Source organism: Bombyx mandarina, chromosome 28 (assembly GCF_030267445.1).
Source record: "Bombyx mandarina strain Sakado chromosome 28, ASM3026744v2".
Classification (NCBI taxonomy): Eukaryota; Metazoa; Arthropoda; class Insecta; order Lepidoptera; family Bombycidae; genus Bombyx; species Bombyx mandarina.
Genome location: NC_143233.1, coordinates 3393696 through 3413446, shown reverse-complemented (window position 1 = coordinate 3413446; position 19751 = coordinate 3393696). Strand labels below are relative to the sequence as shown.

The 19751-nt window shown below is 39.2% G+C and overlaps 1 protein-coding gene across 1 annotated transcript in view; it reads right to left on the bottom strand.

The window, feature by feature from the left end:
• Positions 1-13364, bottom strand: part of LOC114243414 (Leucine-rich tendon-specific protein) — an 85410-nt gene extending 72046 nt beyond the window's left edge. Inside the window, exon 1 of the mRNA XM_089738976.1 lies at positions 12890-13364. The gene's annotated coding sequence lies outside the window, so the exon portion shown is untranslated. The remainder of the gene's footprint in view (positions 1-12889) is intronic.
• Positions 13365-19751: the final 6387 nt, after the last annotated feature.

Here is a 19751-nt window from a genome sequence, read left to right as displayed (position 1 = left end):
GTTAAGTACTTTCCACAAGCCTCGTTTGAAGAAGGACATGTCATAGCGTAATCCTCTCGAGACGTTACTAGATTTCTGTGTATTTGGCCGTCACATCCACAAACCCATCAATCCTTGCAGCGTAACTCAAAAATTTCCAACGAAAACAAACAAAAAAACCTAAAAACTTTATTGATTCAAAACACTCAAAAATAATTTTAATACATTAATGAAATTATCGTTTTTATTAATCGCGTCTCTGTAGGTGTGAACGGAGCTTACATTCATGACATCTAAAATTGGAAAGTAAGGTACTTGGTGCCGCCCACGACGTGCGTGGGAGGCACCCGTGTGTCATAATCCCGTGGGTATTCCAGCTACAGACACAGCGTTCCGATCCGCATGTTTTACTATAAATTCGACGTTCAGTATGCTTAGTGCCAGGTTTTTAACGTGCTCGATAGCGTAAAAGTTAACTCGGATTTGTATGGAGTTGGAACGTTTGCCAGCGATTTCCGCTAGGGGCGCTGTTGCATTTGAATTAACTTTTACGCTATCGAGAACGTTAAAAAGCTCGCATGAAGTTTCACAGGGTTTGATTGCGAGAAACTTCTTTTTTTTATGTTTGAGCGATTACTGGTGGCCCTTTCCTGTTTTACCAGGGCAGGTGGACGAGCAAGGGCTCAAGCCAGCAGTAGGCGATTTAATTGAGATTAACGTTTCTTTATTTGTCAGTTTAGGCACACAAGCCTGTAGCTTAAATGGATCTTTCTACATGCGATTGGCGTTTTTCCTTTCCTACTTATGATAGTAACCTCGAGGGGTTATACAAGCTCTCCTGAACGTAAAGGTGAACTCACGGGGCTTAGCCCGGCGAATTTCCCAACACTAGCCCTGGCAAGGGCAGCGATTCGCTGTATCTACTACCGGATCGGAATCGCGACCCGCTGAGAAGATCCGGCGAGACGCTTCAAGACATGTCCTTAATTTAAGAGGTAATCCTTTGAATCTGGATTTTTGTTTTCAAAAACACTAACTAATACATCGTGGTTATGCCCGGGTGCAAATTATTAACGTCTAGTCCACTGAGTTTCTCGCCGGAACTTCTCCGTGGGTCGCGATTCCGATCCGGTAGTAAATACAGCGAATCGCTGCCCTTGCCAGGGCTAGTGTTGGGAAATTCGCCAGGCTAAGCCCCGTGAGTTCACCTTTACGTTCAGGAGAGCCAGTAAAACCCCTCGAGGTTACTATCATAAGTAGGAAAGGAAAAACGCCAATGGCATGTTTTTTTTTTTTTTATTGCCCTTGTAGGCAGACGAGCATACGGCCCACCTGATGGTGAGTGGTTACCGTCGCCCATGGACTTCAGCAATGCCAGGGGCAGAGCCAAGTCGCTGCCTAAAGAGATCCGTTCAAATTACAGGCTTGTGTGCCTAAATTGACAAATAAAGAAACGTTAAACTCAATTAAATCGCCTACGTTTCCGCTTCAGCTCATAGCTATGGTATTCTATATAAATCATTGTAATAAAGAATTCGCCGTGTTTTTATTTGAATTTACAATGAGCCTCGATACGAAGCCTCGGTTTCCCTATTTGGTGTTATCGTATAAAATGTATTCGGCATGAACTTCTTACTATTACAAACCGGTTTTATTTTCCTATAGAAACATAATGTCAAAACTACATTCACCGAAATTACAAAGGGATACGTAGATTCGTCGAGCATTATTTTGCGTTATAAAATCTATTCAATAATAGCAGCTTAACCTAACCTGATCTATCTTAAGAAGGAGGGAGCCTGGAGATCAGTAATACAGGTCTTTGAACCTAGTACAGACTTCAGCTCTTTCTAAGATTTCTAGATTTGAACACCGACACAGATGCATCGTTGCCAATAATCTTCATGATGACCTGGAGCTTGACTCAATCAGTAAGTATCTACAGTCGGCATCATTGCGCCACTTTGAGAAGACGGCACGACATGAGAACCCTCTTGTCGTGGCCGCTGGAAATTACATACCCGATTTTGTAGACCGAATGGTAAATAGTTGACGTCGCCCAAAACACGTCATTACGGATCCTCCCGATCCATTAACGGTGCTTTTAGGTACCTCGAGCATCGGTCATCGTTCTCGTCGAACCCGTCACTTGCGACGAAGGGCTCGACGAGCGAATTAACCCACAGACACAGCCTATTGAGTTTCTCGGCGGATCTTCTCAGTGGGTCGCGTTTCCGATCCGGTGGTAGATTCTGCGAAGCACTGCTCTCGCTAGGTCTAGTGCTAGCAACACTCCGGTTTGAGTCCCGTGAGCTCACCTACATGTTAGGGCAAAGCTGAAATAGCTTCTCAAGACTATCAGGACAAGTAGAAAAAAAAAGTTGCCGATACAATGAGGTCAAGTAATATTTAATACACACCGTAGTCGTAAAACATGAAATAGTTATGTTTTTCTAATCCGAAACACGCGTAGGAATCACTGAGGCGGCATAACAAAAATTTCACCATCCAAATCCGGATCACAACTGGATTACACAAAACTTTATGTTTATTCGTTAGATATTCATTGAATGCCCCGATACTCGTGGGCTTATTCACACCGTATCGTATCGAATTTTTACTTTAAGTATTTTTAATGTTGACTTGCAATACATAGAACCAAAAACAGACGTAAAAGAAACATTAAAAGAAGAAACAGAAAAAGTCCTTACATGTGACACGTTATTAAAGAAATAAATCGATAATTAAACTAAGTTATGATGACGACTGAACTAATTCATGATCACCATGGTTTTGATTTTTAAACCGATGAACAATACGTGAATTATTATGAAAATACAACAAAACAAATAAAACGAGATTGATTTTTTTAAAGTTCTAGTATTTGAAAATCTAAATTTTAATCTATATTTTATTTTAATTTTTTTGCTTAGATGAGTGGACGAGCTCACAGCCCACCTGGTGTTAAGTGGTTACTGGAGCCCCTAGGCATCTACGACGTAAATGCGCCACCCACCTTGAGATATCATAGATATCAGTTCTAAGGTCTCAGTAAAGTTACAACGGCTGCCCCGCCCTTCAAGCCGAAACGCATTACTGCTTTACGGCAGAAATAGGCAGGGCGGTGGTACCTATCCACGCGGACTCACAAGAGGTCCTACCACCAGTAATCTGTATAATATTAAAACGCAATTATAGTACCAAAAACAAAGGTAGTAAAAGAAATGGCAACCTCCCTACCGCAGGTTATGGCTACCATAGGGCTGACGTCAAACAGGGTAGCGATCGCAAATAACATGTCCATTCCCTATGCAACGTGAATACAGGATATGCTGCACCGACTTTACATAATATAGGACAAGGGCAAGAAGATTCACACCGTATTGTAATGTCGTTAAATATTTCTTTACTGTATGAAGATTATCCAAGAGCAGCTCAATAGCAGGTTTCTTAAATATCATACCAAACAGAGATATGAATCTCAGCAAGCTAACTTTACAACCGTAATCCTCCAGGCCATTTGTCTGTGATAGTACTATAGGTATCTATGCTCCCTATTATACCCACTATTTTATCTATGCTGTAAATGTTTTTTAATTTTGACCAGAGGAAAGCTATAGGTTCATATTTTTCATTGCGCAGTGCTAGTCAAGGGTAGAACGGTGTATTTTTCTAGTTTCCTATATATTCCTAATGAAGCAGATTATTATTACACGAAGTAAGATCATTATTTATTATATAAGATTTGACCTTAATTCTCCTACATCTTACAATTTTTCGATTAGTTCTCCAATATTTTGAGATATCGTTTATTTTGTGTACACAACGGTGTGTATGATGGAATTCGGTCCCATTCACAAAGCGTGGGTAAAGACGCCCGCGGCACATTGTCTGTCAATGAGTAGGCGGCCTTATGAACGTGTTTATAATTACCTACATGTTGACATATGAATTAACGATTTAACATGGAACACTGTTAATTGAACGTTGGGACTGTCAGTTTGTCGATCAGGCACCAAAAAGTCAAATAACACACTCCGTTAACCCATATTCTATTTAGCCACATCGTTCCTGACATCCGACTTCCGCTTAAATCGTATTAGTTGGCATACCAAATAAGAATGAAGGAATAACATCGTGTAATAAAAATCAAACCCGCAAATTTTGCGTAATTACTGGTGGTAGGGCCTCTAGTGAGTCCGCGCGGGTAGATACCACCACCCTTCCTATTTCTGCCGAGAAGCAGTAATATGTTTCGGCTTAAAGGGTGGGGCAGCCGTTGTAACTATAATGAGACCTTAGAACTTATATCTCAAGGTGAGTGGCGCATTTACGTCGTAGATGTCTATGGGCTCCAGAAACCACACACCAGGTGGGCCGTGAGCTCGTCCACCCATCTAAGCTATAAAAAACAAAAACAAAAATCTATTTAGCCACATCGTTCCTGACATCCGACTTCCGTTCAAGTGGTATTACTTGGCATACCAAAATATAAGAATTGACACAGAAGTTATACTCCCAAAAAAATCCTGATGTTGCCTGTCGTAAAATGTGAATACCTATCACTGGCAGGGTGCATAGAGAGCCCGCGCAGATAACTATTAGAATCCTGCCAGTTTCCGCCTCGAAACGATTCCTATTGGTTAAAGGAAGAGCCACTACACGATTCATTGGAAACTTCACTTTCGTGTTTCAAAGTAGATGAGGGTATTCGCATTAAGATATCTATTAGCCATTCAGACTTTTTGGCGGGAACGCGAGGAGTGAAGTTGTGTGATTTGTTTTATTTTGTCTATTTACTGTTTCTTCAGGTTTAAATGTGTAATAACGGTGGTTTATTAACTGTTTAATATATGTGAAAGTGCACAAGTGTGAGAAAATGAAACAAAGCCGCTGGACGTAACTTCTCGGTATCCTCCAAATAGTCCACCGAAAAACTCAGTAAATGATCACCATTTTAGTGAGATCACATTTCATCCCATATCATATCATCTTATCTCATTTCATTTAATTTCATCCCAGTTGATTAATGTCTCAAATTAATCATCTTCATTTCATTTCACTCCATATTATCATTTTTCATAAAAATAAGAGTATAACTTATAATAAGACATGACTTAAAGGTCTCAGTTACCAGGTCATAAAATGCATGAAAAAAAAAATGCCGTTCAAATAGTGAAAATAGAATCTCAATGCGATACTACATGCCCTTATCTTTATTTAATTTCGATTGCAAGCAAAATATACAAACCAATATCTTGTGATAATATCCGGGTGACTTGTAATCTGTGCCTAATTAACATTACTACGAATTGTTTTATTTTTGTTCTTTGATTGGACGAGCCAACGGAACGAAGCCTATACAGCCAGATATTTTTCAACATAAGGCCGAAGCTTAGTTAATTTTTAACGGCAATCCTTTAAGCTCGAGTTAATGAGAGCCACGCGGCAGAATTAAGTAGAAAGGTTGTGGCTACCCGAAAATCGAAAAGAAAAAGTATAAATCACTTAATAAATTCATAATACGTAGTGTGAATTAAACGTGAATGAAATAAATACTGATTTTCGTAAAATAAATTAATAGTCGACCATATGTTTCGTGCGATCTGAATATCATTAGCATAACATTAGATAAGTTTGGTATGCAGCTCAGGGCAGCAGTTAAGTGAACTAAAACGTTTTGATTGTACAAATATTTAGAAGGAACGATTACACCGACATATTTAAAATACATTATTAATTTATAATGAACTTATGTTATTTGCTTATGAAAGTGGACAGTCGAAATCGGTTATAGAAAAAAAGACTTTACATGATCTGTACAAGATCGAAATTGACATGACAAGACGTGGTTATGTGGCTGTTTTTACATTTTCAAATCAGATTAGCTATGGAATATCTTTAGGAACATCAATCGGTTATTTATCTACTCTTCGTTATCGAGTACTAATTATTACAACATAAAAAAAGCAAATTAGTTCTTAATAAATTTGGCTTTTATTCGTTTCAAGATTCGAACCACGTCTCTAGATGAGGGCGGTATTTAAATTTAGATGAATATGGGATCCCGCTAACATCAGGTGAGCAGTGAGATCATCAATCAATAACTAAAAACTAGAGGTCCCGCAGTAGTCGAAATTCGACTATAATTAATTGGAATTGTAAGTTTGTACACTATTATGATTGTATTTTATACTTCTATAATCACAAATTTCGCCAAGACTACACTATAAAAAATATTAACAAAGACAAACAATATTTAATCTATTCTCAATTTGACAACAGACGTCAAGAACAAAAGCTTAACAATAAATAGTATGCATGGGTGTGTGCGTCAAATACATGGTATGTAGTGTGTGTAATGTTTTCTTTATTGATTTAATGTATCTTTTATGCATTATTTAAAAAAAAAATTTGCATTGTGCACTTCTTCTCTATATTCTCTATAAGTGTGGAAAATTTCATACTCCTCCGTCCGCGCAGTTTTCGTAAAAAGGGATACAAAGTTTTTGCTTCACGTATTAATATATAGATATTACATTGCTCAAACGGTGGGTATATCGAGCCCTTCCATCCCAATAACAATATCGTTAATGTTAATTTAAGAGATTTATTGAATAAATTTTCGTGTCCAAACAGGTAGGTCTATAATTTAAGTAATATCAGAGCTCAAATTATTAGCGTTAGTGCGGTATGTGATGCGTAGAGAGAAGATCCATGTGACTAGGAGATGTACGGAAATGGTAGTGCAAGGTAGAGGGGGAAGAGGTCGACCGAAGAAGAAATGGATGGAGTGTGTGAATGACGATATGAGAGAGAGAGGAGTGAGTGTTGAGATGACGACGGATAGAAGTGGAAGGAAGAGAAAGATTAGCTATGCCGACCCCACCTAGTGGGATAAGGTGGAGAAAAAAAAAACTCTGCTACAGACGGCAAGTTGACGTCCATACAGTGTGGAAATCCACAGCGAAGCAGTCTTCCTTTATGCATTGTTATTAAGACACTGCTTAATGGTCGATCTTTGATTTTATTTTCGACCTACCAAGCTACCAAGTTTTTGGCTTCATTTCGGCTACCAAGTCTCACAGGATTGAGGAGTGTTTGTTATTTTTTTATTGCTTAGATGGGTGGACGAGCTCACAGCCCACCTGGTGTTAAGTAGTTACTGGAGCCCATAGACATCTACAGCGTAAATGCACCACCCGCCTTGAGGTATACGTTCTAAGGTCTCAGTATAGTTACAACGGCTGCCCCGCTCCTCAAACTGAAACGCATTACTACTTCACGACAGAAATAGGCAGGGTGGCGGTAGGTACCTACCCGTGCGGACTCACAAGAGGCACTACCACCAGTAATTATGCAAATTATAATTTTACGGGTTTGATTTTTATTACACAATGTTATTCCTTCACCGTGGAAGTCAATCGTGAACATTTGTTGAGTACGTTCATTTGAAAAATTGGTACCCGCCTGAGATTCGAACACCGGTGCATCGCTCAACACGAATGCACCGGACGTCTTATCGCTTAGGCCACGACGACTAAAGTAAGTTGTAAGCTTTTGAAAGCGACTGCAATTAATACCAGATGAGTTACCCTAAGTTAGTCTGTCAATCTGCCAAAAAACCGACCAAATTCGATAATCTTCATTGAATACGGCCCATGCAACCGTAATATCTCAGATCTCAGTGGGCTACATCCACTCTAATTGTGAACGATCCACACGCGTGGGCAACTAGACGGGCTATTCATCATCATACACGATGATATTGCGTGGCGTATCGAATAATTAAAGCTAATGCTACTTCTTAAAAGGCTTAAAAAAAATCATTTTTTTCTTCGAAGTCTTATAGTAAGGCTTGTTACTACTTTCGCATGTAAAGATAACCGAATGGTGGTCTCCCTAGCGATTCCTGAAGTATATTTAAAAAATATACTGATATTGTGAATTTTCAACCACTTACAGCTTGTAAATATGAATCTTGACTGCCCAACTATGGCAATAAAAATAAAGCCAAACAAAAACCTTCAGAAACTTTTTCTGTTTCATGCTCTCGTATAACCGTATAGATATTTATCTCTTTTTAGTGTCGCTCTTTCGTTTCATCGAATTTCAAGTTAGTCAAAATGTCCTAAAATAAATATTACAATATTTTTAAAAACAAAACCATATGTTTATATGCACTATATTGCTTATCCCTTAGTTACATACTTACAGAAAACAATTATATTTGTAATTTTAAAACTAAAAAAAGACGCTAAAATAGCAAAAAATGCTAACAAATTAATGTGGCAAAACCTTTGGTACCGTAATGCGCATGCGCGGCAAAAAAATCCAGGAGGCCATGTTTCCGCCATAAGAAAAAAAGATTGTACATTAAATTTATAAAATAAACATAAAATTTTATTATTTTATTTAGAGCTGCTTTTGTTTAAGCGTCCTAAATTAATATCATTTTTGTTCTGTCCATACTGATCTAGAAATTAGTGCGAGGCTATAAAATGATTGTATGCGTGGGCGAATTCAAATCATAAGGACGCCCTGATGTCGGTGACAATTTTGTTCAAAGATTCCTTTACATACAAACCGTCATACTTAAATACCAAACTAACAAAATCCTTTGGAAAAAGATGGCTGACACTCATACGAACATTTTTTTCGGCTGCAAATGAAAAATGGTAATATTTTAAGCCGTCCCAAACAGAAACCTAAGAAAATCGCCTATACTGCACGCAAACTATTAAATTAAACCATCTTCCAATAAATATAGGGAAAGAGTTGTTGTGTTCCATGCGCTCACAGCGGTCTCTAGGGATGGATTTATGGGAAAAATATAGCAGCTTAATAACTTTTACATGGAGCTTAGATCGTTCCCTCGGGTTGTATATATGTTATATATTACATTTAGTTGTATTTACAAATCGTTTTCAACCGAAAAATAAGAGAAATGATGTCTATCTATCGTCTATATTCCAGCCCTTCAGAAGCCCTCTATTGGACATAGGAGTCGTCTATTATCAAAGGTGGCAATCTGTGCATTTGGACAAAAAAAATTCTTGATATGTCAATACAGATTTATTTGAATTTAATCGTCTCCTTCAAAGAATACGGTTCAAAACCTGCATTAAATAAAGGTTAATAGTTAACCTGTTATTTATCTAAGATGTCGTTCCGAAGAGTTTTGTGACTGCCAATGGAATACAAAGTCAATAATTCGTTTTTCTGATTTACCAATCATTGTCTAAAAGTCAGATTGCCGCCTTTGATAATAGTCGACTCATAGACCTCCCCCAAAAGCTCACTACAAAGAAATCATATGTATAATAACTAAATTCTTATGTTTTTCGTAATGAAACAGTAAAAAAAAGTAATATATAACAGAATTCTAAGCGTTTTAATCATAGATAATACACATAAATTAGTTATAGATAGGCAACTCAAGCACTCAACAAAAATGTTTACGGGCGTCGGCCACTAGATGGCTTCGCTTCGATTCGTTTCTCGTTCCTCGTGAAGATGGCAGTAACATATTAACTATCCTATATTTAATTTTTAATGAAGGATTTTGTAAATTTTCAGTAATCACAATTTGATAAAATTCAATGAATTTTTCTATAACAAAATAAATAAAGACTCGTATGATTTATATTTTTTTTATTTTCTGTGTTTAGTTATACAATAATTAAATGCCTTAACTTTCTTTCATTCTTTCTTTCTCAGCAGCTCATCCCTACGATTCAGAGCCGCTGCGTTCATCGTAGTGCATTTAAAGTCATCATTTTTACCAAGTAGCATCCGACTGTGAAATGAACCTAATACCGCTGTGCTCTCCGAGAGTTATAACGTGATCTTCTTCGAATGAGGCTTAAAGTTCTCAGCAGTTGACACTGATCAAGCTGTAAGTCGGGCACTACTAATGTCTAATGCACTACTAAAGGTAAGGTCTTAAGTATAGGCTGTATGAATGAAATATAAGCACGATACTTTAAGCACCCCTTTTTACTCTTAAAGCTGTTGGAATGTATAAGAAAATACAAATTCTCTAAAATACGGTCCCACCGTAAATTTTCGAGTACCGTTTAACAAAAGCTTCGCCAACATTACACACCTTTGTTATCGCCCTGTTTAGGACAATGCCTGTTCTATGTAGCTCCACCCGGAGTTTGTATTTTGGCCCATCCACGTTAATGTCGGAACATATTGTAGCATGTCAAAATTTTGCAGGTCTCATTTTTATTACGCAAAGATCTTCGAGAATCTACATTAATATTAATAAAGCAGAAGAGTTTGTTTGTTTGAACGCGCTAATCTCAGGAACTACTGGTCCGATTTGAAAAATCCTTTCAGTGTTAGATAGCCCATTTATTGAGGAAGGCTATAAAACATCACGGTAAGACCAATACAAGTGGAGCACCAATAAATAATGTTTCAAAATAGGGGTTTAAATAGCTTCCTTAACATTCTATAATTCAAAAATATTTTCACTTTCTACGTAAATGAAGGTGGGGGTAAAATTTAGCGTTATGCCAAAGTAACTATTTCACGCGGACGAAGTTGCGGGCAAAAGCTTGTTTCTTTATAAAAATTGGGATCTGATGCGGAATTTGAACCCTGGCACAGTCGCATACAGACAGACGAGCATACGACCCACTTGATGGTGAGTGGTTACCGTCGCCCATGGACGTCAGCAATGCCAGGGGCAAAGCCAAGCCGCTGCCTACCGTTAAGTACTCTCCACAAGCCTCGTTCGAAGAACCGCATCGATACGAGTACACTTAGCGTCTTATCATTTCATCCGTGACAACTTTCATCAAACTAAAACAAGAAATAGTAAAACCTCTCGATCAGTATTCAATATGTTTCTTACGAAATCTATACGTTTTAACAACATGTGAAAATCGTTAATACATCCGACTTCTCAATTTATATGCTAAGTAGTACAGCCTACACGGAGAAGTTTCGTTCCACAAGATCCATAATGTATTCAATGAAAGCTTCGAAGGAAGTTCTTGAAGCTTCAGATTGAAGTTGCACATCGGTTAATTATATCACTTGTGCTGTAGACTTAATGTCTTGCGAGTTACACGTGTCGTAACTCGCACGTGAACTTCTGAAGTTATAGTTCAAAATCACCGATGCAAGTTCTTTATTTCTTTCGAAAAGGCCTTCGGTGTGCTTAGAGCGAGCTTAACTTCGATAGCGTAAAAGTCAACTCAAATTTGTATGGAGTTATAACAGCGCCCCTAGCGGCAAACGTAGGCAAACGTTCCAACTGCATACAAATCTGAGTTAACTTTTACGCTATCGAGAACGTTAAAAAACTCGCACTAAGCACACAGATATTTCAGTTCCTTACAACTTCTAACCTCTTCTTCTTTACTTGTACACTGGTGGCTCAAATAGGCACCACCACCCAGCCTATATCTGCGCGAAGGCACTACAATTAAATCTTAGATTTCATGCCTCAGCCTGTAAGGCGGCATTTACGTAGCAAATATCTATAGGCTCTAGAAACTCAACTGCGATTTTAAGCATTAAAAAAAACTTCGAAATACAGCATAGCAATGCTTCACAACAAAAGAGGTCGGTGTTGCAAGCCCCGACTGCACACCGACAAGCTTTTAAGCACAATTGATCTTCTCAGTGGGTCGCGATTCCGATCCGGTGGTAGATTTTGCGAAGCACTGCTCTTGGTAGGGCTAGTGTTAGCTAATTCTCTCAGGTTGAGCCCGTGAGCTCACCTATCCGAGCGTAGCCTTTTTTTTTCGGGCCAAGGGCCGAACCTCCTACGAGGTCCCCGCGCCTAGGGGGCGCGCGGGGTATGTGGGACTCAACGATCTGCAGGTGTTGAGAGCAGACCGCGGGCGCAAGGAATTTTAGGGCCCACCCACTAAACGACTCCCCTACACTCTTACACCCGACGTCCGATCTCAGTCCGGGGTCAGAGCCCGGTCAGAGTAGGGGAGTTCCCGCGGTCAACACTACAACCAGACACGCGGCGCCACCCATCCGAGCGTAGTCTGGAATAACCTCTTAGGCTATCAACAAATAGGTAGGGGAAAGATAAAAAAACACTTTTTTCATTTTGATCAATAAAAAACTTTGTTAATTAATACGTCTATCATTATTATTGCGAACGATTTAAACAACAAAACCTTCGCACAAACTGAGATCAAATCGTGATTGCGTAAAGCAATTTACGCCCTTAAAACTATATGAAATTAAAGTCAATTATCCTTTAAAACGGAATCGCAAACAATTCCCTTCGCTCAGTGTGAAATATCCCAAGTTTTCCACGGTACGTAAACACAACAGCGATGAAAACTCTTAATTTAGGACAATAGCCTTTACCGCCTTCGAATTAAGAATTCTAATCGCTTGTTTTTAGTGTTAGATGTGAATGGAAGTAACATGTATAATGTTTAGGCGAACAATTTCAAAATGTCACTAGAATCGGTCTATTATTTTCACCCACGCATCCATACAAATGAGTTGAATGTATGCAACTAAACTAATATAAACCAGTTTCGTACTACGGGAAATGGCTTTTATTTTTCGACCTGTAGCTTTAAATTGTTCGTTCTGTTTAAATTTATAATTTTACCGTTTCGTGGTGAGTATTTATTGAACCAACGCCATAGATTATTTTATTACGTAAATAGGTACGTAAACGGACGTGAATTTGTTTTAGAACTAAACGCCAAATGTTGATATTCAAATAAAATGATTCCTAGTAGAGCTCTCATTATTTTTTTAGTGTCTTCATAATTTTTTTGTCATATTAAATTAGTTGTAGTTAAAAAAACTTTTAACAAACGTAAACATGACTTGAAAGAAAACACTGATTAATAGACTTGTCAAAATATTTTCAATAGCTTTACGGATTGAATCGTTAATTCATTACACTCACCTTTCTGCTCTAATGATCGCTCATTGTCAACAAACAGCTCCGAACCGAACTGGCAACACTACGCATGACGTCACTTCCTATTACACTCCATTCATGAAACCAAATCAACCGATTTCCGGGTCATTTGTCACTTTACCGACCAATCACTGTCACTGGTTCGAAAATCGAGCGCGGGTCACTTCTTTTTTGATTTTTTTTTTTACGGCGAGGCGTGTGTTTCTGGCAGCGTGCGCACACGTTTAGCGCGAAGCCTCCGATCGCCCCCGCGATTTTTGAAGCGTGGGTGCCGTACCGGCTCCGAAAACGAATTTGCGTAATTTACAATGAGCTATAAACTAAAAAAAAAATACGTGCAACAGAAACGACCGCCGGCAACGGGGCAACGTTTCAAAATGGCGATGACAAAAGTAAGTTAGAATTTTAAATGAGTATCGAATAATGCATTCGACGTAAAAAGCTATCGGCTAACAATATTATGTGAGCCGGTGCGTTCAGGGGACCCGGGGCGCCATGTATGGAGAAACAAGTCCGTCCGCAATCCCACACGTTCCGACTTTTTGCCAGACGTTTGCAGGAAAGAGCTGCGTATCGGCAAAATTATTATGACACCCTGCACATTTGATACATGCAAGGCAGCGAGAGGTCTCTGAAGCTTGGACCATTCGTAGTCGCAAGGAGCATTGTGCTGCTTTTCACGTCCGAAGTTCATACATTGGTAATGAAACAGTATTCTGTAATTGGATGTCTCCTGTGGTGCTATGGGACTCTGGTCGTCTGTAAACTGTTTTAAGATGTAAATTTTAACTTGTCGTCGCGGTAATATGAGACTACCCTCTCTATAACATCAAATCGAGACTCGATTCAATACAATGAACTATAATGAAACTGTATTCGTTATTAAATCTGGCCAAGAAAAAACAGCAATATTATATTAAGGCCATTCGGCTATTCGCCAATGTCCTAATTCGGAAATCATATCGGCCAAGATTCGCGTATTAGGTTTTCGATTTTAGCGGGAATGCGATGAGCGAAATTGTGTGTCTTATTTAGATTCGTCAATTTAAAGTATCTTCAGGTTTAAATGTGTAATAATGTGGTGCTAAACAGTTAAAAATGTTTAGTTTGGCTAGTTTTAATTAAAGCCCGCAAGTGCTAAACAGTACCCACATTTGGGAAAATGAAACAAAACTGCTTCTCGAGTTCTTCCAAAATGTCTCAGAAAGCAACCACCATTTTACTGAGTCTTTATTTCATCTCATCATATCTCGTTACATTTAATTTCATGCAAATTGATTTAATGTCAAATTAGTTAACTTCATCTTCGATTCGCTTCAGATCATTTTTCGTATACATATGTAACAGAATATAAAAAGAAAATATGTCTTGGCTTAAAAGTCTTTATCTTCTTTTTCTTCTTGCTTCGGTTTCCTCAATACTGAGGGTCGTGACCACCTCCTCGCAACAAGAGTTTATTACGGATCATTCCACGCCATTTACCTCTATCTGCCGCCGAGTGTAGAGCATCGTGAGCTGTGGTGTCGAGGGTAGTGCGGATCTGGTCAGTCCAACGTGTCGGGCCTCTACCTCGTGGTCTTCTTCCGTTCACCTTGCCAGTCACCATTAGCTTCTCCAACCTGCCGTGATCCTTTCTTGCAATGTGGCCAAAGTATTCCAGAACTCTACGTAGGCAGATGGTAGAAAGCCTCGTCTTTATCTGGAGTCCTTGGAGGATCGATACGTTGGTGCGATGTGCTGTCCAGGGACTTGTCTTCATACCAGGACATAAAAACTAAGAAACGAATATATGCATTTTACTGGTGGTAGGACCTCTTGTGAGTTCGCGTGGGTATGTACCACCGCCTTACTTATTTCTGCCGTGAAGCAGTAATGCGTTTCGGTCTGAAGGGTAAGGCAGCCGTTGTAACTATACTGAGACCTTAGAACTTATATCTCAAGGTGGGTGGCGCATTTACGTTGTAGATGTCTATGGGTTTCAGTAACCACTTAACACCAGGTGGGCTGTGAGCTCGTCCACCCATCTAAGCAATAAAAAAAAATGCATGTTTTAATGGTAGATTTTAGACTTTGTGTATCAAGATGCCTCAACCACTTCAAATCCAGGGAGGCGTGATTTCATCTGACCCTATACAGCAAAAGTCGAAGTTTCGAGAACAACGAATTTTCAATACCCTTAAATCGTATCTACCATTTGACTAAGACCACGAACTTTACAATTTTTTTTTTACAGTCAGTTATAAACTCTTGACTAAGTTGTCGTAATGTCACTATAGTGATGTTGCTTGCTGGTCAAGTTCTGCTGCCTGGCTACTTACTGCTACTCTCGCCACTTTACTCAATAAAATGTCAATAAAAATTCAATTAAATCTATACTTCTATACTAATATTATAAAGAGGAAAGATTTGTTTGTTTGTTTGTATTGAATAGGCTTCGAAACTACTGAACCGATTTGAAATTATTTCTCTGTTTGGAAGCTACACTATTCCCGAGTGACGGGCTATAATCTTTTTTGAAAAAAATTAGGGATCCTTACTAAAACTCCAATACTGTAACCCAAGGTGTAAAAAATTACCTAAAAGATTCTTTACATCGCGTGTCCTGCGAAAACTATTGATGATAGAATAAAATAATATACTACGACTTTGTAGAACACATTATTATTTACAAAAAGCGTCGCGACAGCATATTTCTAACTATTATAGTTATGCCGCAATAAGTGTTCTTTTATTAAAAAAAAATAAAACAACGTCAAATATCGTTTTTTGTTAAAGACCCGAGCGAAGCCGATACAGGCCGCTAGTCTACAATAATTTTGCACGGTCTCGTTTAGTAAATTCCCTGGTAATCATTACAGCGATTTATGCTTTTTGAAACGAGAATGAAGAATACCCCTGAAACATAACAAGCTGACACAAAAGACACGCTAAATGAAGCGAAGACAAAATAAAAAAAGGTGGAGGGAACATGAAATAAGGATGTCAGCTGTAACTTATTGGAAATGAGAAGCCTTTGACAGGTGAACTTGAGGTTGTTCGCATTGATAATCACTCTAAACATTTTAGGTACATACATGTATCTTTACTTATATTAATAGAAAAGAATATAGAATTTTGAAGTCGTCGTGGCCTAATGGATAACACGTCCGTTGAATTCGTATCTAGCGATGCACCGGTGTTCGAATCCCGCAGGCCGGTACCAGTTTTTCTAATGAATTACGTACTCAACAAAGATTGACTTCCACGGTGAAGGAATAACATCGTGTAATAAAAATCAAACCCGCAAAATTATAATTTGCGTAATTACTAGTGGTAGGACCTCTTGTGAGCCCGCGCTAATAGGTACCATCACCCCGCCTATTTCTGCCGTGAAGCAGTAATGCGTTTCGGTTTGAAGGGTGGGGCAACCGTTGTAATTATGCTAAGACCTTGGAACTTATATCTCAAGATGGGTGGCGATAATTTATATATATATGTGTACTTTTATTGACAGTTTTTTTTTTAGGCTAATGTGGTATGGACATGTGATGCGTAGAGAGGAGATGCATGACACTAGGAAATGTATGGAAATGGTAGTGCAAGGTAGAGGGGGAAGAGGTCGACCGAAGAAGACATGGATGGAGTGTGTGAATCACGATATGAGAGAGAGAGAGAGGAGTGAGTGTTGACATGACGGCTGATTGAAGAGAATGGAATAGAAAAATTCGCTGTGCTGACCCCACCTAGTGGGATAAGGTGAAGAAAAATAAGAAGAAGAATAGTTTATTTTATTTTATTGCTGGGCTGGCTATATTAGCCGGAGAACCGATAACCGTTGAGGTAAGCGTGTTCTTGAGTGGAGACCGCGAATTCGCAAACGTAGTGCAGACACCTTCAGACCCGGTGGAGTGATGATCTTTTTTTTATTGCTTAGATGGGTGGACGAGCTCACAGCCCACCTGGTGTTAAGTGGTTACTGGAGCACATAGACATGTACAACGTAAATGCGCTACCCACCTTGAGATATAAGTTCTTAGGTCTCAAGTATAATTACAACGGCTCCCCACCCTTCAAACCGAAACGCATTACTGCTTCACGGCAGAAATAGACAGGGCGGTGGTACCTACCCGTGCGAACTCCCAGGAGGCCCTACCACCAGTAAATATCTGCAGGCTGGCGAGTGCTCTCATCCACCAGAAGCCGAGAATTGTGCTCAGTTGCGTGCAATTGAAGAGGCCTATCTCCAACAGTGGACTGCTATACGAGGGTGGCACTGAAAATTTCGGGAATTAACGAAGTGACACAACATTACTATTTAAAAATGTATTTATTGCTTTTCGAAGTATTCTCCGCGAAATTTGACACATTTTTGTGTGAGAACTCGCATTGTCGTGATGGAGGATGATGCGGCGGTTGCAGTTCTCTTTACGGAGTTCAGAAACGACCTGTGGCAAACAAATGCTAGCATACCATTCTGCATTAACCGTTCTTTGTCTCTCAAGAGGAATAGTCGTAACATGGCCGGTTTTGGAGACAAACGTGGCCACCTTTTTTTTTGCAACACTCCGTGAACGAACAATTTTTGTTGGCTTTAACTCATTTTCGAACACCCAAACTCGTGACTGGTTTTTTGTTTCGGGTTCGTACGCGTATATACAGGATTCGTCACCTGATACAATGTTGTATACAGCATTTGAGGATCCTGCGTGGAATCTGTCGAGAGTTCTGACGCACCAAGTAACGCGAGCCGCTTTTTGCTCTTCACAGAGCGAATGCGGTATCCATCGGGAAAACAACTTTTTTACACCTAATTGTTCATGCAAGATTATTTGTATTTGACTCATGCCAATGTCTAAAGTTGCCTGAATTTCGCGGTATGTCACATGTCGATCTTCCTCAATCAGCTTACGCACAGCATCAACGTTTTCTTGGGTGACTGCAGTTTTTGGACGACCTTGACGGGGATCATCACTGAGCTTGACACATCCACGTTGAAACTCAGCAAACCAGCGATAAATTGTGGTTTTGGATGGGGCTTCATCACCAAATGCAGAAATCATCCGGTCAACACACTGTTTTTGTGTTAAACCACTTCGAAAGTCGTAATAAATCATCGCTCTTGAATTTTCTCGAGTCAATTCCATTTTCTCAACGACTAAACAAGTTTGACAAAACCTCGTGACAAGACCGAGAATCTTTTTTTAAATAAATAAATGGTACTTATTCGATTTTTAAAACCAAGGAGTTTTCAATTAAAAAGATTTTAATATGACAGGAACAGTGGAAATATTCCATTCCCGATACTTTTAGTGCAGCCTAGTAGGCTGATGATAATGATATTATTGCTGTGACGGACGCACGTGCTTACGACCCACCCGAAGTAGTTACCGAAATTCGTGGAACGCTACATGAAGGTCTTAACACTTGAAGTCTATGTGTCAGTTTTATAATAATTCCTGTAGTAAAATTTTTGCATGTTTGACTTTTATTACACTATGTTATACCTTCATCGCGGAAGACGTTTCTGAACAAGAGCTAAATACGCATTTCATTACAAAAATTGGTACCTGCCGGCGGGATTCGAACACTGGCACTGTTGCATCGCTCGATACGCGTACACCGGGCGGCGTCTTATCCACGACTCTACTTCATTTAACTTGTCAATTAGGCTATTCATAAATAAAGCCTTACGCATTTAGCATTAACAGTCAGTTTCGAATACAATCGTAAAATAGCTGTACGATTCATACTAAGATTGTTATCAGACCAATAGTTCAAAGTTTCTAGCGCAAAAACACTTTTCCTTATCACACGAAGTGTCACTGTGATACTACGTAACATCTTCCGCGACACGTAAATACATTTATAACAAATCAATTAATGTTTAAATAATCTGTTCAAAGAGCAAACTAATTATATTAAAACTACGTAATCAAAAGTCGTTATTGCTTGACCTAAATCAACTGTGAGCCGAGAATAGGGCCGTTCTAAGACGGAGACGCTTAATGATATTGACAATAAATGTATTTGTGATAATTACATTTGCTTATTGGGGTAAACTGCAGTAAGTAAATTAAAGGAAATTTTAAGGGCTTTTGCTTGTTGTGGGTAGCCGCTGGGCTGTGCCCCTAGCCTTACTGATGTCCATGAGCAGCAGCAATTACTCACCATCAGGTGGACCAGTGGCTCGTTTGCTTATAAAAGCAATCAAAACCTCATATTTCTGTTGACCTAATAAAATTTTATGTCAGGAAATTCTTACCCAAACTCCCGGCTCGACAGTGACAGCTTGGTGCGGTGAAGTTGGTCCTTAACGATAATATACCCTAAATTCCCATCTATTATTAATAGATGCTCTACCGGTGGTAGGACCTCTTGTGAGTCTGCAAGGATAGGTACCACCGCCCTGCCTATTTCTGCCGTGAAGCAGTAATGCGTTTCGGTTTGAAGGGTGGGGCAGCCGTTGTAACTATGCTGAGACCTTAGAACTTATATCTCAAAGTGGGTGGCGCAGTTACTTTATAGGTGTCTATGGGCTCCAGTAACCGCTTAACACCAGGTGGGCCATGAGCTCGTTCACACAGCTAAGCAATAAAAAAATAAAAAACATATCAACAAATACTAAGTTTTTGATTTAAATGATTTTTGATGTTCCTGTCTTAGAACTCTCTTTTCTCTCTGTGTTTTTCATTCAGAGACCTATAACCTCATCTGAGTGGACGGTTCGAAGGAATTTCAGTTATTTATTTATTTTTTATTGTTTAGATGGGCGGACGAGCAGCCCACCCGGTATTAAGTAGTTACTGAAGCTCATAGACATCTACAACGTAAATGCGCCACTCAACCTTGAGATATAAGTTCTAAGGCC